Raw genomic sequence first — 22,058 nt, 5'->3', positions numbered from 1 at the left:
ATTCCCACCTTGTTGAGAGCTTTTATCAAGAAAGGGTGTTGGATTTTGTCAAATGCTTTTTCTGCATCAATTGATATGACTATGTGATTTTTATCTTTCAATTTGTTTATGTGATGTATCACGTTTATTGATTTGCGGATATTGTACCATCCTTGCATTCCTGGGATAAATCCTACTTGGTCATGGTGTATGATCTTTCTGATGTACTGCTGGAGCCGATTTGCTAGAATTTTGTTGAGGATTTTGGCATCTATGTTCATGAGGGATATTGGTCTGTAATTCTCTTTCATTGTGTTGTCTTTATCTGGTTTTGGTATTAGGGTGATGCTGGCTTCATAGAAGGAGCTTGGAAGTGTTCCTTCCACTTGAATTTTTTGGAATAGTCTGAGGAGGATAGGTTTTAGTTCTTCCTTGAATGTTTGGTAAAACTCTCCTGTGAAGCCATCTGGCCCCGGGCTTTTGTTTGCTGGAAGCTTTTTGATGACTGCTTCAATTTCGTCCATAGTTATTGGCCTATTGAGCTGTTTAGATTCTTCTTGATTGATTTTTGGAAGGTTATATTTTTCTAGGAATATGTCCATTTCCTCCAGATTGTCCAGTTTGTTGGAATAGAGTTGTTCGTAGTATTTTGTAACAATCCTTTGTATCTCAGCGGGGTCTGTTGTTATTTCACCTCTTTCATTTCTGATTTTGTTTATTTGGGTCCTCTCTCTTTGCTTCTTGGTGAGCCTGGCTAGAGGTCCATCAATCTTGTTTATCCTTTCAAAGAACCAGCTCTTGGTTTTGTTGATCTTATGTATTGTTTCTTTGGTCTCTATGTCATTTATCTCCGCTCTGATCTTTGTTATTTCCTTCCTTCTGGTTACACTGGGCTTTTCTTGCTGCTCTTTTTCTAGCTCTTTGAGTTGTAGGGTTAAGTAATTTATTACCATTGTTTCTTGTTTTTTGCAATAGGCCTGTAGAGCTATGAACTTCCCTCTCAAGACTGCTTTCGCTGTGTCCCATAGATTTTGGATTGTTGTGTTTTCATTGTCATTTGTTGCCATGATGTTTTTTATTTCTTCCTTGATCTCTCTGGTGACCCAGTCCTTGTTTAATAGCATGCTGTTTAGTCTCCATGTGTTTGATTTCTTTGGATTGTTTTTATTGTAGTTGATTTCCAGTTTTATGCCACTGTGATCTGAGAAGATGCTTGATATAATTTCTATCTTCTTGAATTTGAAGAGACTTTGCCTGTGACCCAGCATATGGTCTATCTTTGAAAATGACCCATGTGCACTTGAGAAGAATGTATATTCTGTGGCTTTGGGGTGAAATGTTCTGAAGATGTCAATTAATTCCATCTGGTCTAGTGAGTCATTTAGGATTGCTGTTTCTTTGCTGATTTTTTGTTTAGAGGATTTGTCCAGTGGTGATAGTGGGGTATTAAAGTCTCCTACTATGATTGTGTTGCTATTAATCTCTCCCTTGATATCCTCCAGGAGTTTTTTTATGTATTTGGGTGCTCCTATATTGGGAGCGTATATGTTTACCAGAATTATTTCTTCTTGTTGGATTTCTCCCTTTAGTATTATGAAGTGGCCTTCCTTATCTCTTGTTATGGCATTTACTTTGAGGTCTATTTTGTCAGATATAAGTATTGCTACCCCAGCTTTTTTTTCATTTCCATTTTCCTGAAAGATATTTTTCCATCCCTTCACTTTCAATCTGTGTGAGTCTCTTGTTCTGAGGTGGGTCTCTTGTAGACAGCATATATATGGGTCGTGTTTTTTTATCCATTCAGCTACTCGATGTCTTTTGATTGGAGCATTTAGTCCGTTTACATTTAAAGTTATTACTGAAAGGTATTTGTTTGCAGTCATATCTATTTTTGTGTCTGTATTCCTTCTTACCTGTTTATTTCTTCTTTTTACAGTATTCCCTTTAGCAATTCTTGCATTGCTGGTTTGGTGGTGATAAACTCCCTGAGGCTTTTTTTGTCTGCAAAGCTCCTGATTTCCCCTTCAATTTTGATTGATAGTCTTGCTGGATATAGTATTCTTGGATTCAGTCCTTTGCTTTGCAACACTTTGTATACCTCCTTCCATTCACTTCTAGCTTGTTGTGTTTCTGATGAGTAATCATTTGACAATCTGATGGGTGTTCCTTTGTAGGTAACTCTCTGTCTCTCTCTTGCCGCCTTTAGGATTCTCTCTTTATCATTTATATTTGCCATTGAAATTATGACATGTCTTGGTGTGGGTCTTTTGGGGTTGATCCTGCTTGGGACTCTCTTTACTTGCGTAACTTTTATCTTTCCCATATCCGGGAAGTTTTCTGTCATTATTGCTTCAAATAGATTTTCTAATCCCTGCTGCTCTTCTTGTCCTTCTGGCAGCCCTATTATACGCATGTTACTTCGTTTCATATTGTCCCGAAGCTCCCTTAGGCTTTCCTCCTGCTTTTTAATTTTTTTCTCCAATTGCTGTTCAGCTTGAGCTTGTTTCTGTACCTGATCTTCTAACTCACTAATTCGGTCCTCTGCTTCTTGTAATCTACTGTTGAAACTTTCCATGGTGTTTTTGATTGTAGCTATATCACTTTTCATTTCTTCCTGATTCTTGCATAAGTTGTTGATTTTCTCATCCATCCGATGTATAAATTCCATGACCATTACTCTGAACTCCTTTTCGGTCATGTTGCAAGCTTCATTTTCACTAATTTCCTTTCTTGGCGACTCCACATTTTCTTTCCTCTGTGAGTTATTTCGTTTCCCCATTCTGGCTATTACCAGAAAGCTCAAGCTTCTGTTTGCGTGGACCTGGGTCGTGTGCTGTGGGGACTTCGCTCCACCCTAGTTTCACTGAAGTGCTCTGACACTAGGACGTGTGACTGTCTTTGGTTGGTGGGAACCAAACTTGCCCAGGATCAGTGTCCCCAGTGTTCCGTGTGGTCTCGTGTGCACATTTAGAATCAGGGGCCCTGTCTGCACCACACTGTTGGTATGTGCCGAGAATGAGATCCTTAGCATGTGCCAGGAGTCAGAGTTTCCCTGTGTCTGCACCAAGACTCGAGTGTCAAAGTCTCTGTTGCCTTGTGCGGTTTCTCGTTGAGAATCAGGGTCCCTGTGTGTGCACGCACCAACAATTGGGGTCGCTGGCTCTTAGTGTGAATGCGCTGTGAGTCAGGGATCCCAGGCAGCTGTGTCCGGCGTGCCAAATTCCCTGAAGTGGGGCTGCGTCCTGTGTGTGCTCTCTCTACTGAGCCAAACCGGCTAGAGCGCACATTCTTAAAAACCTGAAGGTGAGCCGGCTCAGTGCACTCTCCCAAAGTCCCAGAAGGGGGGCGGAGTCCGTCCTGCGCGCCAAATTCCCCAAAGGGAAGCCCCTCTGTGCACACTTTTAAGAATCTCCGAAGGGGGAGCTGTGCCCCGCGAGCCAAATTCCCCCAAATTCCCCGAAGGGGAGCCCTCTGTGCGCACTGACAGATTTCCCCGACGGGGAGCTGCTTCTGTCCCGTGCGCGAGCGCGCGCCAAATTCCCTAAGAGGGAGCGCGTCCCTGCGCAAAGCTCGGCAGCTTGGGCGAGGGGCGCGTCTATCAGTTACTATGGCGCTTTCCGCACGCCTGTGGGTGCTCAGCAGCTTGGGGGAGGGGCGGGTCTATCAGTTACTATGGTGCTCGCGCGCCTGCGAGGAGGGGGATAGGCTCTTTGACTCACGGAAATCTGCCGGGAAGTCTGGATTCTTGTTTGTTTGTCTGAAGCTGTGATAGCAGTTCTCTGTCCCCAGTGGCTGCAGGGTCCTGGTTTGTGTCAGAAGCCAGGATCCGAGTCTCGGGCAGCTCTGTTTCCCAAGATGGCGTGGTCTCTGTGTCCGCACCAGCTGCCGAGAAGTGTCCGCTTTGTGCGCGGGGCTCCGCCGTCTAGGGCTGCCCTGTTCGGGAGCCCCTTGGAAGACCTGCAGAATCTAACTGACCCTATCTCATACACACACACACACATCTACACTCTCCTCTATGGGTTCCTCACTCACACTCTCTCTCTCCCTACCTTCCTGCCGGTCGCCATCTTTTTTTCTCCTGTCCTCTATTAGTTTTTTTTTTGTGTTTTTTTTATTAAGGCATAACTGCCCTGGTCAGTGTGGCTCAGTTGGTTGGGCATCATCCCAAGCACTGAAGGGTTTGCAGGTTCCATATCTGGTTAGCGTATATACTTGAGTTGTGGGCTGGATCCCCAGTGGGGGCGTGTGAGAGGCAGCCAATTGATGTTTCTCTCACATAGCTGTTTCTCTCTCTCTCTCTCTCTCTCTCTCTCTCTCTCTCTCTCTCTCTCTCTCTCTCTCCCCCCTCTCTCTGTCTCAAAATCAGTAATAAAAATTAAATTGTTTAAATTGAGGCACAACTTATACCCAGTAAAATGCACAGATTTTAAATTCACAGTTTAATGAGTTGTGACAAATGTTTATGCCAGTGTAACCCCCCAACCACCGCCCATTATGATACAAAACATCTCTCTCACCCTGCCCCCAGATTTTCTTGTGCCCTTTTCCAGTCAACACTTTCAACACTCCTTCCAGGGGCAACCTCTATTAAGCTTTGCATGGCTTCTTCTAAAATTTCACATGAATGGAATCAGATGGTATGTACACTATTGTATCTGGCTTCTTTCATCCAGCAAAATGATTTGAGATTCATCCAATGTCTGTTAGTTTGGGCTGCTATACAAAAGTATGATAGACTGAGTAGCTTAACAATTAAACAATAGAACTTTATTTCTCACAGTTCTGGGGGCTGGAAGCCTGAGATCAGGGTGCCAAAGCTTGGGTTCTGGTGAGAGCCCTCTTTCTGACTTGTAGATGGCCACCTTCTTGCTGTGCCCACACATGATGGGAGAGGGGGAGAGAGAGAGAGAGAGAGAGAGAGAGAGAGAGAGAGAGAGAGAGAGAGAGATCTCCTGTTTCTTCTAATAAGGGTATAAATCCTATCATGAGGGGTCCAGCTCATGACCTAACTACCTCCCAAATGTCTGGGATTTCAATTTATGAATATTGAGTGGACACAATCATTCAGCCCACAATATCCAATTTGTGGCATATATTACCAGTTCTGTATTTTTATTGCTGAGGAGTATTCCATTGTTGGGATGTAACACAGTTACCATTTTCCTGTTGATGGATATTTGGGTTGTTTCTAGCTTTTGCTTATTACAAACATTCGTGTACAAGTGTTTGTGTGAACATATGTCTTCATTTCTTTTGGGTAACAAGGAGTAGAGCTGGGGGGTCACAATGTTAATACATGGTTAACTTTATAAGAAAAACTGCCAAACAATTTTCCAAAGTGACTGTATTTATTTACCTTTTCCAGGGTGAGAGATTGGCTGTTTGACTGTCTTGATTCACTGACTCAGGCAATGTTGAGACCAGGTGGCAATACTGGAGTTTCTCACACTTTCCTACCAAGTACCTCTAATGTTGGAAGAGGAGCAATCACTGTGTGGGAATGGAGAGTGTGACTTGAAGCAGGAGCCATGTACCAGGATTCTCATGGTTTATCCTAGAGACCCTCCTGCCCCACTTCCCACCCTGATCCCTGGGGCAGGTGCCCTCAGGTGTACCTCTGGGAGATTTAAGCCTGTACTTGAGAAACACACATCTAGTTACTTCATTCGTTTTGCAGATTGCAACTCAGGTGCAGGGAAGCCAAGTAGCTTCTTTAAGGTCACATGACCAACGAAACAGCCAATGACTAGAATCCGATTTTCTTCACTGGGAGCCAAGAAAAATAAAATTTTACAGTGACCCCTGGTCACTCCTCCTTGTTCCTCAAGTTGGGGCAGTGAGAGATTTGGCTGAATGCTTTCTTCTTGGCCAAGGGGTGTTTTGTAATGTTTGAGACTGCCGCCCCTCCTCATGCCCCATCGGAGCTTTAGTTTTCAAAGCAAATAAAATCCTAGCTTTCACTTTAAGCAGTGTCCGAGCAAGCACACATGAAATTCACATGGATTAAACTGTTAATATACCAATGCCAGCAAGTGGCAATAGCGATTAGAAACACAAGCATCAAACTGTAGGAAACTGGCCCAGAATAGCAGCCTCCTCCAACTCCCTGATGGGGAGATTAGCATGTAAGAAGGAAAGATGACGATAACAACGGAGACATCTGGCTCTGTGTTCTATCTGTTGGCAGAGCAAGTGTCTCTTCCTATTTTATGCAAGAAGTTAGCAGTGCGCCAGCCAGACCCACACCTTGGCTGGATTCACACCATGGCAGCTAACCCACAGGACCCTGCTACGTAAGGCCCATGAACTGGTTTGTAGGTGTCCACCCAGACACCAGCCCTCGGCAGCCCCAGTGTGCAGAGAGGGCTGAGTGCCATGCCATGATGGTTCCGTCACCAAGCATCTTGTGATGGTGGGAAGAGAAGACATGAATTCTTCATTCCACCCTGTGTCTAATTTGCCATGAGCTGTGTGACTTTGGGCAAGTCATTCCACCTCCCAGGAACTGTTCCTCATCTATAAAAGAAATGATTGTTTATTTACTCATTTATTCTTTCTCCCTTGGTACTCAAAAGCAACTCTTAAGCACATACTATGCACCTGTCACAATGATAAGCTCTGGGGATAGAAAATGAGTAAAACAGGACTCATAACCACAGGGGTTGGGAAGATTGTGTTAAAGTCTCATTCTTCATTCCCCCCTGTGTCTAACCTATCCTGTTTGCTTTTGATTTCATAGGCCTTTCATTAAAGAATGGAGTCTATTTGACTGACTTTGGGGTAGACCAGGTGACTTACTTGGGACCATAGCATATGGTGGAAATAACTGTGCTGATCTGAGTCTAGGCCAGTGATGGGCAACCTTTTGAGCTTTGTGTGTCAAACTTCGCCAAAAAAACTGAGCATAGTTTTTTGTAGTGTGTCACTTTGAGGAAAAAACATTATTTCGTAAATGTTTCATCCTCAGGAGCAGCAAATGTTTCATCCTCGGCATGCGGCCGCCTCAGCGGCCGCGTGTCATCAGAAATGGCTACGCGTGTCAGTGCTGACACGCGTGTCATAGGTTCACCATCACTGGTCTAGGCTTTAAAAGGCCTTGCATGTTTTCTTCTTGGCCTCTGCTATTGTCATGAAAACTTCATGCTCAGGCTAGCCCACTTGTTCCAGAACGAGAGACACCTGGAGCAGAGCCATGCCAGCTGGGGCTAACCTAGACTAGCTGGTCCCCGGTTAGCTCACAAATACCTAAGTCAGGCCAACATCAGTAGAGCTCCTTAGCCCACATCAGTCTTTTTCTAGCTGTCCTGTTTATTATGCAGCATGATTGGGGCCATGATTAGCTGTACAGAGCTCTCAGGCAACCAGACATTTCAATACAGTGGGGTGAATGCTCTGATAGAGGGAAATAGGGAATGGTGGGGAGGTGGACTATACAACTGACTCTTGAACAACCAAGGGATTAATGGTGTCCGACCACCCATGCAATAAAAAATGTGCGTATAATTACAGCCGGCCCTCCATATATGCGGATCCCAACTATAGATAGAAAATACAAGATAAGCTCAGAGTCCCACAAGAGAAGTGGGACTCAGAGAAGGGTCAAAGAGGAGATAAAACCTTCACTAAGTCTTGGATGGTGAGTAAAACTTAGTGGAGGGGAAGGGAGCTGTACTAGATTAAGAATAGAATACTGGCTACTTGAAATTTGAATATGATCCTTAGTAATATTTTATTAGATATGTGCCATGTTTTGGCACTTTTAAATTAGTTGTCATCATTCAAAAATAGGAATATTGCTTATTAAAATCCAGATTTTATATTTTCTAGAAAAATTAGTCTGGTGACACTGGGCCGGCTTCCTTGCTTGGCAAAATGTCATGCAGGTGAATAGTGGATGCCTCTTTGTAAATGAGTCCTCTCTAGTGCACTGTGATACCTTGGTCACCCCAGGATACTTGTTTATGATACTGCCCACTCCTGCAGGCATCTGAGTCTTCACATCTGGACCAGATCAAGGCCATGCTGGTTCAAATTCATTAATTCCCATCAACATGCTTTTCCCCATGTTTATATTATTTTATTTCCCAAATTTTGAATCAGCCTTTTGATATGCATCAGTTCTTCCTCATCTCGCTTTCTAATTAAAATTTTAATTTTGAAGTAATTGTAGATTCACATGCAGATGTCAGAAGTAATAGAGAGAGAGCCTATGTACCCTTTATCCAGATTCCCTCAATGATAATATCTTGCAAAATTATCAGGATATTGACATTGATACAACTCACCCACCCATCTTGTTTAGATTTCCCCAATTTTACTTGTACTTATTTGAGTGTGTGTGTATTTAGGTCTATGTCATTTATTCACATGTGTAGGCTTGTGTATTTACCAACACAGTTGTGATACACAGCATTTCCATTGCCACGGAGATTTCTCATGTTGCTCTTTTATAGCAATATCCATTGTCCTCCCACCCCCCTTCTCTTCCCTCTCCCCATCCTTAACTCCTGGCAAACACTCACCTCTTCTCCATTTCTATAATGGAATCATGCAGTATGTGACCCATGAGACTGAACTTTTTCACTCAGTATAATTCCATGGAGAATCACCCAAGTTGATGTGTGTATCATAGCTCATTTTTCTTCATTGCAAGTACATTCCATGGTATGGATGCCCAGCAAGTTTAACTGTTCACCTGTTGAAGGACATCTGGGCTATTCTCAGCTTTTGGAGGAAAGCTGTTATGAATAAAGCTGCTATGAACATTCATGTATAGATTTTTGTATGAACATAAATTTTTATCTCTGTGGGATAAATGCCCTAGAGTACATTTTCCGGATCATATGGTAATGGCATATTTGGTTTTATAAGAAGCTATCAGAAAGTTTTCCAGAATGGATGTATCACTCTGCATTTCCACCAGCAACGTGTGAGTGACCCAGTTTCTCTACATTGTTGTGGACATTTGGTGTCACTTTTTTATTTTAGCCATGTTGATAGATTTGTGGTGGTATCTCATTGTGGTCTTGATTTACATTTCCCTGATGGCTCATGATGTAGAACATTTTTTCATGTGCTTATTTGCCATCTGTATTTCCTCTTGGTGAACTGTCTATTCTTAAGGGAGCAGGTGGCTTGATTCAGCTTCTGGAATCAAGTCGGGTTCAATTCTTCCTACCTTCTTCAGCCCTAAAATTCATGATCCAGCCAGCAGTAGGCTACCTCCTTTTGGACAAGCCCCACCCCAGCTCTTGGCTCCAAGCAGTGAGCCTGGTTTGCCTTCTTGTCTCAAAACACCTTTATTGCAATTACCCTACCTGGAAAGTCCCAAACTGTGCCTGGGAAAATCCACACTCAAACCCTTCTTCTGTGTTCACCCATGGGTCTCCCTCCGGTTCTTCATTGCATAGAATCCCTCTCTTTGTTTTCCAGCAAACATGGATATCGACTCAACCTCATTCTGATGTGCGTTTTGTAGGTTCTGGCCTGTTGGGTGTAGATGGTCAGGTGGAGGGTGCTCTGCATGGAGGGCAGGAGTTAGGTTGGATGAACCTAGTGGACACTGTAGTTACCCTGCCCCAGAAGCAGCCCTCAACCAAAGGGGAGTGCAACTTGGTAGATTAATACCCCGATTCCTCCACCCTCAGTGGTACAATTTTGAGGCATGATCTTCAGAGAGGTTCCCCAGGACCCAGGATTCTTCCATGTTTACTTATAAAGACCTAATGCATCAAGAATAGTACAAAAGAAATCCTTTTACCCCACATGTTAATAATGATAATGTTTGCTTTATCATTCTCTCTCTTTGACTTCCTCTCTCTCTTTCTCTCTGCTCAAAACTTCAGTGTGTATTTCCTAAAATACAAGAAAATTATCTTACATAACCATAGTATAATTGTCAACATCGGGAAATTAATGTGGACACAATACTGTTTGCATATTTAAATTTTGTCAATAACATTTTCTACATCAAAGGAAAAAACATTTTCTGGTTCAGGATTCCATCCAGAATCATGTATTGCATGTAGCTGCCATGTCTCTTTAGTCTCTAATTTGAAACAGTTTTTCAATCTTCCTTTGACTTTCATGGAAAACCTTAACTTTTCTATTTTTATTTAGAATGGGCCAGTTATTTTGTAGAATGTCCATTGATTTTGGTTTGTCAGATTTCCTAATGATTAGATTTGGTTGATGTGTTTTTGGCAAGAAACCCCAGAAATGATGTGTGTCCTCCCAGTGAATTATATCAAGAGGGAGATGACTCCATTAGTTCCATAATTGGTGATGTTAAGACTGGTGCCTTTTAAAAATAGGAACATATGAGGAAGAAGAGCTCCGTGTTTTATGTTCTCAAGTGGAGATTCACTAAAAATGTGTGTCATAGCCTGGTGGAATCAGATTTCTCTCTAGACATTCTCTCATTCATACCATTCACGTAGATTACTTATGCCTTAGGGCCAGTCTTCATACATGGAAGGTGATGGATACACTCACATATCAGGCTCCCACTCTGGCCTCAGGTGTTGTGTAGGATGAGAATTCTGTTCTCCTCCCCGGCCTTTTGGATTCAGAGGAAGCTGGGAAATGAGGAGAAGGGGTTGATCCCTCAGGCATAGTCTGTTCCACCCAGTGGTGGTCTAGACATAACAGGATAAAAAATCTGGTGGGATCTGTGCCCCTTCATGTGGGTTTTGGCTTAATTGACTATAGGCTAGCTATTTCAGCTGGTATGCCACGGTGTTTGTTGTTTTCTAATGCAGCATTGCCCACAACCACTCTTAGCAGAATATCATGTGAATTTGGACAAGTTACTTAAACCCTGAAATCTAAGTTTCTTCACAAGTAAAATGGCAATTCTAATACCTACCTTCTAGTGGATAAGATGATACAACTGAAATAAAATGCAGCAGGTGCCTGGAGCACATTAAATGCTTAACAAATACTATCTATTATTGTTAATGGTAATGATTGAAAAGAAGCCCACGCTGGAAGTTAGGAAATCTGAGTTGGAACCCAACCCAACCTCTTCTTAGCTTTGTGACCTTGGGAAGTCTAACCTCTGAGCTTGATTTCCTTGTCCATAACCTGAGGATAATCATGTCTCCTCTGGCTACCTCACTGTACTGTTGGAAAGATGAAGTGATTTGCTGTGTGTGAAAGCCACTTGTCCAGCAATGGATTGATTATGTAAACATGAGTGGACCCTGCTGTTCTTTCTTGAGATGACATCCAAGGGCTGTGCATCCATGAGGAGGAGCTGGGGCTACATCGTAACACTGGTGCTGGAAATGACCACTGGCTCTGAGGCCCACCAGGGAAAACACTGCAGAGCCTGCACTGTCCCTTCCCTGAGCTCCAAGTTTGGCCCTCTAATGGCCCTTAGGATGTCTTTGGTGGTCCCTGACCCCTTGGTGGCTGCCTGCTGTGGCATTGTGCCTCTGCAGGCTCATTCCCCATGTGGGTGACTGCAAGACCATGACGGGCCTCTGGACCCTGCACATCTCAGCCTCTGACACTGCCCTGGCCATTCTGCTGACCCTAGGGTGGAGCAGAGACCTCTCTTCGTCTGTGTAATTGATACCATTAGGGTTCTTCACAGTCTCTTCCAGAACTCTTGTATCAGTTTTCCTCAACCGTTGCTGCACATTGACTATCACTGGGAAACGTTAAAACACACTGGGTGGGACCCAGACATGAGGCCTTTTAAAGTTGTCCCAGTGATTAAAGATCAAGAACTACTGCTCTAAACTATATTTTTCTCCAAGTCAGAAATTTAAGCCTGTGGGGTCTTGGACCTCCCTCCATCCTGGCTGCAGTTGGCCTATCTGGTTAGCCAGGGAACTAGCATGGTAGAGGAGCAAGAAAACACCTTTAAGGGCATTGCAAAGCAGTAACTAATGCACCAGTTTGTAGGATGTTTTGACGCTACATGATTTTGACCTCTGGCTTGACTTTGGAATATTCTGTCTATAAAAGTGAGGCTCTGCCACACAAAATAATCCAATCCCTCCCATGAGCCTATGAGATGGGGACTCATATAAAACTCACTTTGTAACTGGAAAACTAAAACTCAGGTGATGGTAAATAGTTCAACATCATTAACTGCTGAGTGGCATCATGCCCAAATCTAGGTTGTACTACTATAATTTGTTCATCAACTACTCACGTCTCATTTCCAACTTTTGTAATATTTTCCACAACTTTTGGTACAAAACTGGGCATATGGTGGGTATTTATTGTGATTGTTAAAAAGCATTTTATCAAACCAGTCAATATTTGTAAAGCAGCCTATGGTTTTCAAAGAACATTCATATCCATTCTCTCTCTATTACAATGTGTGCTGAAGAGTTATGAGTAAGTGAATGAGCACATAGTTTTGAAGAAAGTTGGATGTTGGTACTGAGGCAAGATAGTAAGAAACTAGCGAAATTCCTTGGCAAGTGGAATAAGGGAAACTAAGACAAAATAATTAAACAAGGACGGAGCAATTTACAGCCAGCTAATGAATCACAAGGTTTTATCTTCCGTAACCAAGGACACTTAAGAGCAAATGGTTTGCACATTCCAGACTGTTCTAGAGCAGAGGGGCCTTGGTCACAGTCCTTCTGATGATGTACTTTAAAAATAAAACTAACCAGAAAATAAACCTGACCCCTCTATACCCACATTTTGATGAATCAACATATTAACCTTTTGCACTCGGATGTCGAGTGTGACGGTTATTGAATGTATCAATAATTTGAAATATAAAAAAATCCAAATAAATAAATTTGTTTGAAAAGAAACTCCAGTTTTTTATTCTACTGCCATGCTTTGTAAAATCTGGGGTATTTAAAAAATTAAATCCTGAGTAGAATAAAGGAATAGAGAAAAAAGCAAGCGAGTGCAAAGGGTTAAAGGACACACCTAGAAAGCTAATTAATATTCTGTTAAGACTCTCCTGTAAGACCTCCCCTAGCATTCCCTCAGGCTAAAGAAAGATAAAAAGCCACAAGGACCCACAGCAAGCTCTCACTAGAGCATGCCCACGCCTTTCTCCCTTAGGCATGTATCTCTGCTGTCTTTCTCCTAAACTCTAAGGGTTCCCGTGAGACTTGCAGCCAGGGGGGCAGCGGGCAGTGGCAGCTCATACTGGGCTTTCCCCCTGAACCTGTCTCCAAGACCCCCTTTCCTCTGATTTCCCAGTGAAAACAGCACCGCCTTGGCTCACTTCTGTCACCGTGACTTACTTCTCAGTGAGTTCATGCAGCCCAGCGTGGCCCAGTTCTTTCCTGTAACGTTTCTAAAAAGCCAAAACAGCCCCACCTAGGCTTTCGTTTGTTGCTTCTTCCATCCCAAGCCCTTCCTTTGTTGCACTGTCCCCAGCTTTCCTAAACATACTCTCAAAATCACTTGGACTCATGTTGTGAAATCTTTCCTGCATGAAGTCAAGAATCCACACACTACTGGCCGGCCTGAGGCAGACCCGCTGCAGGCTAGTCTCCATCCAATAACAGCACTAGCATCCTTTCAAATTCCCTGAACACTCAGGAGGGCAATTTCACGGGCAGCCTGCATCTCTAGCCCAGTCAAGATCATGCCTTGGTTCCTTACTCTTATGCCCTTCCTTTCCAGCATCCACTTGATGGCATCTCGCAGAGGTGGTAAACCTACATCATAACTAGATGCTCAGGGAACACTCGGGTGTAGTCTCGCCTCTGCCACTGACTACCAATGTGAAGATTGGTAAGTACTTTTTCTGGGTTTCAATTCCTGCCAGTGAAAAAGGAAAGAGCTGGACTAGGCTGGAGTTAAATGAAAGTATAAGCATCTCTCCTCACCAGGCACAAGCCAGATCCTGCTAATTGTGCAACTTCTCCCCTGCTGTGCTTGGATGTAGTCTCAAAATCCTTCTCGATCCAGAATGCCAGGCAAGCATTACAAATGGACTGAAGTTAGTACTGAGGATGAAACCGATTAGTCATTCTGGCAGTGAATAGTCCCTGAGTTCCAGCTCTAGTATTTTTTGTTTTCTGGTTTTAAAAGGTTGGGAGCAAGCAGAGAGCATCTTGCAAGTCATTATGATCCGAAAGGTAGAACTGGGCATTAATGGGGCTCAAAGATTTCTTTAAAGCAGTGGTTCCCAGGTTTGGCTGCACATTAGAATTACCTTGGCAGCTTTAAAAAACAAATTGAGGTGAGGCATATCACACATGCAATAGAGTACCCACATCACTGTTGTGCAGCTTGATGGATTTTTACATAAAAATGTAACCACTACTCTAACCAAGATCCAGAACCTTTTTAGCACCTGAAGAGACCTATGTCTCTTCCTATTAATATCCTAGAGCAGTGGTCGGCAAACTCATTAGTCAACAGAGCCAAATATCAACAGTACAACGATTGAAATTTCTATTGAGAGCCAAATTTTTTAAACTTAAACTTCTAACGCCACTTCTTCAAAATAGACTTGCCCAGGCCATGGTATTTTATGGAAGAGCCACACTCAAGGGGCCAAAGAGCCGCATGGGGCTTGCGAGCCGCAGTTTGCCGACCACTGTCCTAGAGGTAACACTATCTGTTTTCTATCATCACAGACTCATTTTGCCTGACCTTGAATTGTTATAAAGTGTGTATGTAGTCTTTTATGCCTGATTTCTTTTGTATAACTGACTGCTTTTGAGATTCATCCATATTGTTGAGGGAATTGGTGGTGAGTTCACTTACACTGAGTGGCCAGATTATTATGATCTCTGAATGCATAATAATCTGGCCACTCAGTGTATATCCTATATAATAAAAGGCTAATATGCAAATGGTCCCCTCGACCAGGAGTTCGACCAGCAGGCAGGCCAGCCAACTGCCCATGTCCCCTCCCCCTGGCCAGGCTGGCTGGACCCTACCCATGCACAAATTCATGCACTGGGCCTCTAATATATACACTGAGTGGCCAGATTATTATGACCACCCCATCAGTACTTCGTTGGGCCACCTTTTGCCTTCAATACTGCGGCGATTCTTCTTGGCATTGACTCCAGGAGATGTTGAAAGGTGATGCGAGGAATCTGACACCATGCCTAATGAATAGCACTGTCCAGTTCTGTGAGATTTGATGGTTGTGGAACCAGCTGCCTGATGGCTCTTTTAACTTCGTCCCACAAATGCTCAATTGGATTGAGATCTGGTGATTGTGGGGGCTACCTAAGGAAGGTAAAGTCTCCCTCATGTTCTCGAAACCACTCCTGCACAATACGAACACCGTAGCATGGCGCATTGTCTTGTTGGAAGAAGCCATCTCCATTGACATATGCCATCAACATGATAGGATGAACTTGATCAGCAATGATACTTAGGTATGTTGTGCTATTCAGACATTGTTCCACACGAATTAAAGGGCCCAAACCATGCCAGGAAAACATGCCCCAAACTATAACATTGCCCCCACCAGCTTGAAGGGTTGTACTCATGCATGTGGGGTGCATGTTTTCATGCTGTTTCTGCAAAATTCTCACTCTGCCATCTGCATGATGCAACTGGAAATGTGATTCATCGGACCACATGACTTTTTTCCAATGCTCAACTGTCTAATCCTTGTGTTTCTGTGTGAATTGGAGACGTTTTATTTTGGTAACTGCAGACAGCAAAGGTGTTCGAACAGGCCTTCGGCTTCAATATCCCATATCCCATATGATGCAGTGTACAGCTAATTTGCCTACAAACGTTAGGTGGTTATAATAATCTGGCCACTCAGTATATATATATATATTGAAAGGTTTGCGACTCAGGAAACAAGACACAGAGTCCAGGCCATGGAAAGGGGGGGAGGTTTTAATCTTGCGCTCCCGGGCGAAACTCACCGGTCCGAGAGTGGGCCAGGGAAGTTCGCACCAAAATGGGGGCTTAGGTACTTCCTTTATACAGCTGTTTAGTGAGGGGAGGGTGGAGGGCATGAGAGGTGTGGAATTCCTGCCTCAGGCAGGGGTCTGGGAAGGCTGGCAAGGGTCTGGAAGGCGCCAGTTATCTTTGTCACCATCTCTACCTTGTGGATGCTTGCATGGCTGTGGTCTTTCCCCCCTGCCTCGACCTAACATATATATATCTCACACACACACACACACTGAGTGGCCAGATTATTATGCATTCAGAGATCATAATAATCTGGCCACTCAGTGTATATTGCAGATGAATATTCTATTGCATGAATATATCACACATTATCTATTTTCCCATTGCTGGATATGTCTGGGTTTGCATATGAAGAAAGCTGCTCTGGACAACCTGTACTTACCTTTTGGTGACATACACTCTCACTTCTTTAAGAGTGGAGTGGATTGCTGGGTCTGAGGGAGGATGTACAGGAAATCCTCATTATTTATAGATTCTTCATTATGAATCTGCCTGTTTGCTAAAAGTCATCTGTAGTCCCCAATCAATACTGAGCACTTTCCCACTCATTCACAGACACAGGCAGAACAATGGGAAATTTGAGTTGCTTTCCCAGCTGAGGTATAAAAAGAAAAAAAAAGGCAATATTCTACTTTCTTGTTGCAGCTCTTTACTGTAAACAACTGTCCTGTTCACTATATATTTACTGCCATGTTGTTGTGGTTTTTTTTTTTTTTTTTTTTTTGCATTTTTGTGCCTTTTTATTTTCTTTGTGATTTCAATGTTTAAAATGGCCTGGAGCCTAATGCTAAAGTGCTGTCTATGTTCCTAAACTCAAGAGGCTGTGATATGCCTCATGGCCAAAGGCACTATCACTCAGATGTGAAAGATGAGTTCTTTCACATCTGAGTGATAGTGCCTTTGGCCATGAGTTCAATGCCAATGAATCAACAATGTATACTAGTAAAAAGCAAAGTGTCTTTAAATAGAAACACATATAAAACAAGGTTAGGTATTGATTGGCTGATGATAATTCTGTGACCAAAGGCTTGTGGGAACCTAACTCTGCTAAATAAGTCTTCACTTAATATCCTTCATAGATTCTGCAGCATTAAACAAAATAGTCTATAATGAAACAAATTTGCCATAGACTAATAGATATAAACAAGAATTAAGTTCAGGCATCTAATCAATATTATAAGGAAATAATGTTGAATGATCCGAGGTTATTCAAGGACTTGCTGTATTTCCCCTAGGAGCAGGGGTTTGGTATTCACTAATTCAGTGTCTGTGGCAGCTTTATAGAACAGAACTACCATGAATAATAAGAATTGACTGCATTTTCAACTTTAATAAATACTGTCTAACGGTTTGCTAAAGTGATTATACCACCTGGGGAGCTTTAAGAACTCCCCTTGGTCAGGCCACACACAGGCCAAGGGGACACAGGGCCAGTAGTCTGAAAGCCAGTTTTGACGATTACTGATAGAAGTGCTAGGAGAGAATGCAGGGCAATCACAACATGGAACACAGCTTGTGTGTATATCTCTTACTTAATAAATAACTGATTTCACTTGAATGTGTTCTTTTTATTCAGTGTTTCTCTCTCTTTCTTGTTATGTATGCATGGGTTGTGCATATAAAAACATACAATCACCGGGAAGAAGCAGTCACTCTTCTGGAAAATAAGTGACAAGAACTACCCCCACAGTAAGTTACAGCTCTCACTCATAGGACTGGGCTTGATGACAAAAAGCAAACAACCACTTGGCAAACAGAAATAAGGAATTATCTGGCATGCATGCATCTCTCAGCACCTGTGATCTTGAGCACAGGGAGAGGAAGCCACAGAGCAATCAGAAAAACTCTGCAATAGGAAACCAAGGTGAGGATTGATTTCCAAATGCAAACGAACAGCTCCTTGTGATCAAGAAATCAGTATCGCTTTTCAAAGCCAGCAGTGCCGATTTCCACAGTACTCTGCACAAACTTAGCCAAGAAAAATCAGATTTGCAATGTCCCAAGAGGATTGGCTCTGTTGTTGAAATTATTATAATCAATCAGGTTACATGTCAAGTTTGTAAGATCTACCTCTCCTTCATCAAGACAGCCTAGAGCCACTGAAGTCACTTTACCTGGCCTTTGGGGACCACATGAAGGTATCCATGTATTCCCCTCTTGGGTAGGAAGCCCTAATATTTAGGACTCTGGTATGAATTGGAAATTGTTGAGGGCATCTGAGTTGCTCAGCAGTGCTCAAAATGTGGTTCCCATACCGAAGCATTAGCATTACCTGGGAACTTGTTAGACCTATTCTGGATCCACCTACCTTAGTAGGGCAGCCATCTGAACTTTTATGTAGCCAAATAACACTGAAATAGCATCAAGAACATTTAGACCTGAAGAAGCCACTGATGGGGACAAAGAATGTCTCCCTGGAAATGTATGTGGACTGATGAGTAACTTAATGCTCTTCTGTGTGGAGATGATACCAAGCCCAGTAATGGCACTAACCTTACCATCTCTCTCCAACTTAGGTGTTATTCTGGGAAAGAGGAATTAACCCCAAGTTGACTGAGGTAGAGTTTCTACTATCTAGGTTGAATGTGGACTTGAAATAGAAATGATAGGAAACTGGAGACAGTTGTCTGGCTCACTTGTGTCGGGAAATATTTTGGAAGACTGGAATTGGTGAAAAAGGTCACTGCATGTCCTATCTAGGGAAACCTTCCAGGCTATCTGTGCCTTTCATAGTCTTTGATCTATCTAACAACTCTTTAAGTTATAGCAAAACTATAGTAATTCAACTGATTCTTGTCTATAGAATCATAAATAAATTGTGTCTGATGGAGATGCAGTTATATATTGCCCTGTGGGTTCTGGCCAGTTTTCTATCAGTTTGCAGAATTATTTCAGGATTTACATGGCGTATATACAGGTGTCCCAAAAAATGTATACACACTTTAACAGCTAATAGCTCAATTTTGAACATGAATTTTAATAACCCAGATGAAATGGACTGATTCTTCGAAAGATATAATCTGCCAAAATTCACACACCCACCCACCCCCCCCCCACACACACACAATCTGAATAGGCCTTTATCTATTTAAAAATTGAGTCTTTAATTAATAACTTTCCAAACAAAGCACCAGGCCCAGATCAGTTCACTAGTGAATTCTATTAAATATTTAAGGAAGAAATTATACCAATTCACTACAATCTCTTTCAGAAGATAAAAGCAGAGGGAATACTCCTAACTTATTCTATGAGGCCAGCATTATCCTGGTACCAAAACTAGACAGACATTACAAGAAAACTACAGACCAGTATGAACATACATGCAAAAATCCTCAAAAATATTAGCAAATGAAATTCATTAATGTATAAAAAGGATTATATGCCATGACAAAGTGGCATTTATCCCAAGTGTACAAAGCTGGTTCACCATTTGAAAACCAATTAATGTAATCCATTACATCAACAAGCTAAAGAAGAAAAATTACATAATCATATTAATAGATGCAGAAAAGCATTTGACAAAAATCCAACACCAATTCTTTATTTTAAAGAAAATCTCAACAAAGTAGAAATAGAGAGGGAAATTCCTCAACTTGAAAAAGAACATCTACAAAAAACTTGCAGTCAACATCATATTTAATAGTCAGAAATTAGAAGTTTTTTCACCAATATTGGAACAAGGCAATGATGACCCTTCTCACTACTTCTTTGCAACATTGTTAGGAAGTCCTAATGAATGCAATATGACACATTAAAAACATAAAAAGTATACAGATTGGGAAGGAATAAATATAGTCAACTGAGGTACAGACGTGTGGGCTGGGAACACAGAAATGATATATTAGTTTGCTAGGGCTGCCAGCAAAAAATACCACAGGTTGGGTGGCTTATGAACAGAAATCTATTTCCTCGCAGTTCTTGAAGCTGGAAGTCCACGATCAAGGTGCCAGTGAGGTTGGTTTTTGGTAAACGCCCTCTCCTTGGCTTGCAGACATCTACTTTCTCTTGATGTCCTCATTTGGCCTTTTCTCTGTGCCCACTTACCCCTAGCGTCCCTTCCTCTTCTTATAAGGATACCAGTCATATTGGATTAGAGTCTCACCCTGATGGCTTCTTTTAACCATAACCACCTATTTTTAAGGCCCTCTCTCTAAATATAATCACATTAGGGTTTCAAGCTATCGATTATTTGCGGGGGAACCATAATTTAGCCTGTAACAAATGGCAATGAGCCCCTGAGGCTGTTTGGGTGGAGACCCAACAGTGTCTCTGCAGGCAGATACCTCAGAATTCAAGTTGAAGCCTCGCTGCGTCTTCTTTAGTGACCACTTCACATTGTGGGCCCATAGTGAGTGCCCTGTCACCAGAATTTCCAAGACTTGCATAAAACCTGGGCCTATCCTGTGCCTGCACAGTTGGCCATCACCATGCTCCCAGTCTTCACTCATCTTTAGGGATGGGTCACTTCCTTAGAGCTGAAAAGACTTCTGAAAAGGCTGAGTCCATGGTTTCATTTTTCAGGTGGAGGAAACTGAGGCCAGCACATGCCAAATGCTTCTCTGAAAGTCTACATCTTCACGGTAGAGTTGGGCTTGGCCGTCCAGGCCTCCAGACTCAGCAAGGGATGAAGCAGTAGCTTTCGCTGGATGCTGCTGCTCTTTCTGTGTAGAAGAGTGTATGGCTTGTTTTCCCCCATCAGATTTGCAAATTTGCTTCTGGCCACTGGGGATACAACCTTTATTCAGGGTTAATGGTATTTACAGCAGTCTTCGGCCCAACTGGTGCTCTAGACTCGTCTCTGCAATTGAGCTGCTCTATAAGCAACCAGGAGCTGATGGAACTTTATTGACAGGTTGACTATTTATAAACACGCTTATCTTAATTAAGATTGCTGAGTGTCCAAGCTGGAAATGTGTTTTCTCTTTTTTACTCAAAGTCTTTGAGCTGGGAGGTAACTGGCGGTCAGATTTCTCAGGCTACAGACAGGAGAAGATTTGGCGATAGCTCTGGAAAGCAGCAGCATGTGTGATAAGCAACATTGTCATTCCTGGCTGTGATTAATGGGAGCTTCTGTCTGGTGGGGATGGAGGTTTGGAGCAGAGGGACATCTTTCCTCCCTCAATCCATTTCATCACTGCAAATACTCAGTGGGAATTCTTTAGGTTCGCCAGGGACTTTTCCAGTTTTACAACTGAAAGTTCTACATCCAGGAAGCCCCCTCAGCCCTGATAGGTCACTCTATCTTTGGGCCAAGAAGAGAAAGCTCTTTTCATTGGAATGAAGGCCCATTACATCTCAGTGCCCTCTTGATTGTTCTTTACTGGAGGTCAAGGCTTTCAGAGAGGGACCACTTCTACCTGTCTACAGCCATTTCCTTCATAGAATTGCTTGTAGCACAAAGGAAACGCCTCCCTTTCGACCATCACTGTCTTCCCTACTCCCTGGATGTCAGTTGGGGCTGCAGAAATGTGGAGGCTTCTCTGAGCGGAGTCCAAGATGGCTTCTCATAGGTCATCAGCTGGAAGCTGAGCTAGGTTGCTGGCTAGAGTGCCAACAGGCAGCCTCTTCACCTCACTGACCTCAATGTAGTTGAATTCTTAGATGGTGGCTGCCCCCTTCAACTCCCCAAGAAGACTCTGGATCTGCAGGACTTTTTTGACCTTGTCTAGAAGTGACTCAGCACCTCTTTTGCTGCATTCTGACCAGGTTCAAGGGCAGGTGTCACAGACCCACCTCTGTGGGAGGAGTGCTGAAAAGTTTGCAGCCCCGTTCTCAAGCCATGGTAGTGGTGGTATAAATTTTCCATTTTCTGTGCATTCATAGATAGTTTGGTGGAAATTTGTAGAAGCCAACCAAACGCTGTTTTTAACCAGAGGAGAAGCCAGTTTTATCATAATGTTTAGGGGAAGGATCATCCCCCTGCTGGTTGTTTGTAGGATCCTGGTATGCGCTCCTGATAATGAAAGGGAAGCCAGGTGCATGCCACAATACAGGGCATCCCCTTAGCCAGTTGGGGGCATGGTCTAAACAAGGACTTAATACAGTCTGAAGTGGACCTGAAAATCTGCATTTTAATGAGTTTCCAGGTGATGTTGATCATGCTGGGCCACTGGACCACATTTTGAATAGGATGGGGCTAAACCAGGGCTGTGAGCCAAATCCTGCCAGCAGCATGTTTTGTATGAGCTGTAGGC

The sequence above is a fragment of the Cnephaeus nilssonii genome (assembly GCF_951640355.1).
Source record: "Cnephaeus nilssonii genome assembly, chromosome: 11".
Taxonomy (NCBI): Eukaryota; Metazoa; Chordata; class Mammalia; order Chiroptera; family Vespertilionidae; genus Cnephaeus; species Cnephaeus nilssonii.
The sequence above is the reverse complement of the archived record's forward strand: the minus strand, read 5'-3'. Positions refer to the sequence as shown.